The sequence below is a fragment of the Triticum urartu genome, chromosome 2A (assembly GCF_056163025.1).
Source record: "Triticum urartu cultivar PI428250 chromosome 2A, HENAU_Tu73, whole genome shotgun sequence".
Taxonomy (NCBI): domain Eukaryota; kingdom Viridiplantae; phylum Streptophyta; class Magnoliopsida; order Poales; family Poaceae; genus Triticum; species Triticum urartu.
This window is the reverse complement of record NC_141874.1, coordinates 253,880,586-253,886,952: the sequence shown is the minus strand read 5'-3', so window position 1 is coordinate 253,886,952 and position 6,367 is coordinate 253,880,586.

Genomic DNA, 6,367 nt, shown 5'->3' with positions numbered 1-6,367 from the left:
TTTTAGTTACAGACCAGTTTTTATAATTATGTCCCATTTATTATTTCGTAAAGCCCATTTTCTTGTTAAGCCTAATGCATCCTTCCTAGGAAAGATTTGCAGCCCAGTGGGGCGGAGAATAACAAATTGACCTTGCCTGGGTATTCCTCAAAAAAAAAGTATAGCTGGGCTAGCCATTTTCAGCTTTAAAAAAATTAATATCTGCGTTGGATATCTGGCCTGGGCTAGACAGGCCACAGCCCGCCCAGTTAATACCCTACTCTCCTCTGAACAACAATGAAAACATCGCTCTTGTCTAAAAAATGAAAACATCGCTCAAGAAAAACTCTGCATTGCTCATACCTCAAAAACACAAATACTACTCGAGCTGCTTGGTCCCAGCTGTCGGCCGCCCCTTGTGCAATTTTCTCGTTTATTGAATACATAGGATGACAATGGTGTGGGACCGTGATGTCAGGAAACCAGGAGGAAGCAAAAAAGTTACACTTGTAGTATATAATAAGGAGGCACTTGCGTACGTGCGGCTATGGCCCTGGTGGGTCCCCACTGTCATCCTCTCCAAGTAAAGTCATCTCCTCATTCCTCATGTCTGTTGACCATGTTGACAACGCGAGACGGCGACGCCATGGCGACCACAACAACTCGAAGGACGACGGAGAGGGCCTCGCAGGCCCTACAGATGGTCTGATATGGCGCTCGCTACTCATTCGGGAAGCCAGGATCATAGGGCCACATGTCCGGGACGACATTGTCGTTTGCTTGTTCATCGGTGCTTGTTGACGAGACGGAGGTTGCACCACATGTCCTCCTGTGCTGGTAGCTCTTCCCCCATTAGGGCGCCGAAGTGCGGCCGCACATGCTCTATGGTGAACACGACATGAACCGGCTTAGAAAGTGGTGCCGGATCCTGGTCGGAACCTACGTCCATCGTCTGATTGTCGTCGCTCAGCTTGGCGAGCTCGCTAGCGAGCCAGCATGTCCGGCTGCTTGACTCATCCGCTGCCAAGCACGAGTCTGACTGCGCTGGCCCACCCAGACCGCTGCCCTCGCCCGCGCGCGCTTTCTGCCCGAAACGGTCAGTGCCGCCCGCCCCGCTACCACGTGCAGGCGATTGCTCCGCCTTCAAATGACACAAGTGGCGTTCGTCCGTCATTCTTCTGCCCACATTAATGATACGCGGTTGCCGAGGCGGCTACTCCGGCACCACACGTCCGTCGCTCCGCCGCCCACCATTTCTATATAAACTGCTGCACCGACCATAGCCGCAGTCATCCGCCTTTGTTCCCTATCTCCTATCCACACCACTACTTCCCACCATGGCTTCCTCACGCTCCATCTCTCTACGGGATGAGCGGACGACGGACCACAAGGAGATCATAGCCATTGCTGCCTACTGCCTGGCCGGCAGGCAGCTGGAGTACGGCGACGTCCCAATGGAGAACATGCTAGTCGACGATTCGGCGCCAACCTCCTCCTCCACGCCATTCTCCCGGTGTATTAAACCATTACATCGGCGAGGCCCATGCCCAATACATGGAGACGCTGAGGCAGAAGTGTTAGGAGCAGTTCCGGGAGGCGCAGGCTGACGCCTCCTACAACCACCATCTCCTCCAGGAGCACCTGCAGGCAGAGGAGCAGATCGCCTCGGAGTGGGCGAAGCTGGAGGCGCTGCTCGACTCGTACCACTCTGCCCACGAGGGCCGCCTCGAGACCTAGTGGTACCGGATGGGGGTGGCGGAGGCTGCGGCCGCCTACAAAGAGGGTGATGAATCGGGCGAGGCGTTGTTTGGCGAGAACAAGGACGAGGCAGAGGGCAATGAAAGCTCCGACGAGTCCCCGCTCCGCTGGCGTCGACGAGGCCCTGCTCCTCTGAGGCCCCGTGGCGCCTGCAATGAGGCAGAGGACACCATCGGCTCCACCCCACCGGCACCGAGATGGAGGCCCTACTCCGCCCCACGAACAACGAGGCAGAGGACATCGCCAGCTCAGCCGAGGCCCCACCCTGCCGGCAATGAGGGGAAGGATTTCTGCCGCTCTGCCGAGGCGCCGCCCCGTCGCCAATGAGAAGAGGACATCGTCGGCCCCATCGAGGCCCCGCCCCACTGCCAACGAGGCCGTGCCACACAGAAAAAGAGAAAGAGTAGAACACAATAGGTGGTCGACACTCGGGTCCAAGTAAGGCCACCGCTGCTACCCTCCGGTTGAAGCCAAGCTAGGCGGGTTGACCATTGACGGTCTATTAGCTTCTTGGCAGCGACATGGAGTCGGAGAGCTATGTTGGATAAGGATGCTGCTTCTGCCCCTCTTTAGTTGAAGAATGTATGAAATGTAATGAAATCTGGCATGTTTATATGAAATCCTACCGTGCATGAATGAATTTAGTTCGATTAGTTTGAATTCTTGTATCAGTGGCATTTGATGAACTGCAAAACAAAACATACTAGCATTATTCCCAGGGTGATCACCTCGTTTGCAGTAGTTTCACATGTACTCTCTTCGATCCTTTTTAGTTTGCATACAAGTTTTTCTGTAGTCAAAGTATCTCTACTTTGACCGGAGTACAAAGAGTTTGAGCAACTTTTTAGCATTCCTATACATTGCAATCAAACACACAGGCCTGGTAATTCATAGACAACATTCGAAACAATCGATGATTATGCATCTCAGCGATTAACATGTCAAAGCCAATATTTACTTCACAACTAAAGAATAAAGAAAAATGGATCGACGTTGCTGATAGCAAAGGGCTTCCCATTAGAAAATATCAAACGCATGTATTCTTGCTAACATCAATGAGCAAAATTTTACAAGGTTGTCCCATTCCAAATTGACAAATGCTTGTTGTTTTGCGTAGATCAATGAGCAAACTTTGACAAGGTTTTCCCATTCCAAAATGTCAAATGCTTGTTGTTTTGCGTACATCAATGAGCAAATTTTGACAAGGTTTTCACGTTCCAAAATATCAAATGCCTACGATTGTGGAATGGGCAGGGTTTGCCATCAGTTCGGATATTGACATGGCACCTCGTGCTAAATAAACTAGCTGTTCTTTTTGTGCAGTTCCACCAAAATCAACCAAATTTGCGCATAGCTTGTATGATTTCACCCTTATATGTTGCAACACCTTGCACATATGGGCACCTCCTTTCTTGTGGTGGAAATGAATGATTCAATGTATTCATAAACATTTTGTGCAGTTCCCTTTGAAATCAAGCTGAGCACCCCTGTTTGCACAAATACAAAAAAAGTGATTAGTATAAAGAAAACTGTACTATGAATTGACAATTTAAATAGGCACCTACATGGTCCATGTAGCGCACACTTTTAAAAAATAGAACTCACTGGAAAGAATCCTAGAACAACATTGTACTTGCGCATCATAGCAAAAATATGGTGATATGCCAGTCCTTCCGAGCTGAAGTTAGTTTGGTCTTATGGGGAGTAATGTAACCATCCTTGAACTGCTCCTTCGGATGAGAAGATAGACATGGCTTCTTCATGCTGGCATAATCAGAACTAGTCACTTCACGTACTCCATATTCTTCTTCAGAGGAGGATGATCCTGTTGTCAAAAGACAAGAGGACAACTAAATGCTAGCATCTCTTTTTGCTCGAAAAAAAATGAAAGGAAATATTTAGAACAACACAGATGAAGCACTTCTCAAGGACAATATGAATTTCTCATGACAGTATCTAAATAGTAGCACAAAACGCATCGAGATGACAAAGCTCAATCATATGGATGAAATCCGTGGGCGAGTACCAACCTTTGTCAGGAGGCTTATTGTGTAGAACATACAGATCAAGCACTTCTCCGGAACCATCTGTTGTTATCTACTATGGTTGCCATGCTTACTATATACTCCTCGATTAGTTTAATGTTTCCAACATCTTCTTGTACAGTTCCACTAAAATATATGGTATCTTTAAAGAAGATCCCTGTTTGCACAAGTAGAGATAATTACATGTTACATTAAGAGTGGCATGAAATCAGTGGCAAAACAATTGCTCGTTCCAGCGATAGCAATAAATTAAGATGCAAAACTATATCATTACTTGTGTCATCACAGTTCTAGTGCTTCATTACAGCACCGGGAGTTGATTTTTGTTTTTCTTCCGCTTGTTCTTCCCCTTCATCACTTGGTTCAATAAAAGACAAGCTTCGCCTTCAATGTAAGATTTGGCATGTCAATTAGGGAGCACAATTATAGCACTAAACAACGACATTAATTTTCTAATGAAAGTGGCAAAATACAGGCCAACAATTGTGAAATATCCTTATCTTACCTCAATGGGATATTATGGTGCACATACAGATTGGAAGTCTTGTCTCCATTTGTGTAGTTCACTAAAATCAAGCAACATTACCTTACAAGTATCACAACATATGAAAGCACATTGCACAATCATGTGAAAGAAAGCTAGTACTGATCTCATGACGCGGAATTCAAACAACTCACAAGAAGAAGATCTGAACCAAATTTGCCAACACGAATAGGAAGTACGATCTCCTCTTGTGCAGTTCCACTACGATCAAGCAATCAAGCAACGTTGTCGGTGTGACATTTTGGTTGAACTGCACAAAACACTCTTAAAAAAATATTTTGTGCAGTGCAACCAAAGGTCACAATAGCAACGAGGTGAAGTAGATAACCTGTTTACATAGAGGTGCAAAGGAAACAAGTAGTGGTCAATAACGGTGGATGACACAAAAGCCAACAAAAAGAAGCATCAAACTTATCTAAATGGGAAAGAAAGCAAGACAGTAGGATTTCTCAAACGGTGACATTGATTAATATTAACAGAGAGATTATATTAACAATAAAATTTGTTAAACATGTAATTTGCTTTTAACTGTGGCATTGCATCAATTTTCCAGCGGCATTAGAGGGTGTCTGTATACAGGGACTTTTTGGTGTAGGGACTAAAAAACGTCCTTGTGAGTCCCATCTAAACCAAACAGTAGGGACTTTTAGGGACTAAAAGTGGGCATTTGGGACTAAAGAAAGAAGACCCCGAGGGAGAGTCTTTGTGGGACTTTTTCCAAAAGTTTCCCCTGCCCCGCATCGCACTTTGTCTCTATTAGTTCATTACTAGGGGTAACATGGTCTTTTAGCATGTTATTTAGACTAGCCACAATGGAAAGTAACATACACTAGTAACATACACATATCCCTAGATGTGTTACAACCTTGCATAGTGGCTAGTAACATAAGTATGGTAACATGCGAAGCCTCATTTATTAGGTTATATACTCATATTGCATTGGGACTAGTTAAGTTACTGAAACTACCTCTCTCCTCATTAACTCACTGCCACCCAAGCAAATTTGTTGAGTTGGACTCGATGTTACTGCTGAAGTTACTCCCACTGTGGCTACTCTTAATAACCTCTAGTCCATGTTTAGTCCCTGGAACCAAGCAGGTAGGGACTGGCGACTTTTTAACCAGACAGGGCCTTAGATTAACAACAACTAAAGAGTTGCACGGGACAGTGGACGCACCAGCACCATGTGCATCTACCGATGTATGAAGGGCTGATGCACAGTCTGTTGCAACAAAGAACAAACAACCAAGGAGCATATTTGTGTTGGTCCCAGTTTTGTTATCTTTAGACACCTTTCCCAATGTGAACAAAACAAATCTAGTCATGCTCAAACTCTACAGCCCTGTCCCCCAAAACAAAAGGATTAGTTTGTTATAGATATGTGTACTGCATTTATCATTGTTTTCCCTTTTCGACCAACGTAGGTGCTGGATAGCCAGTCTGTACTAGTACTTTCCCCCTTCCTTTCCTCTTTGAACCACGTCCTAGATTCATGCTATACAACTTTCCCCACTACGTTCCCCCATTCCTTTCTTTCCCCCTTCCTTTCCTTTTTGAACCACATCCTAGATTCATGCTATCCAACTTTCTCCCACTACTTTCCGCCATTCCTTTCCTCTTTGAACCATGTCCTAGATTCATGCTATACAACTTTCCCCACTACTTTCCTGTTTGATCCAACACCTAGATTCGAGTGCAGAAGTGGAAAAAGCCCACATGTAGGTAGAGGAATGCATGCGGAATAAGTAAATTATACTGTAAGGTTCTTGGGGTGTAGTCCAGTGGGCAACCGGAGGCTATTCGGCCCAGACTACGTACGGCGGCGAGGAAGAAGGGGTCTGATGCCTTCCCGCGCTGCCGCTGGGTGAAAGAGAATAGCTGCGCCGGTGGTGGATTCCATCCCTCACCGACGGCGACATCGTTAAGCCTCCTTCCCTTCCCGACTGACGGATCCTGCCGGCTCTTTGAGCAGCAGTGAGGAGAGAGAGAGAGGCCAATGAAGTCTTGTTTGGATCTAGAGAGGGTGGGAGAGTGTGAAGAG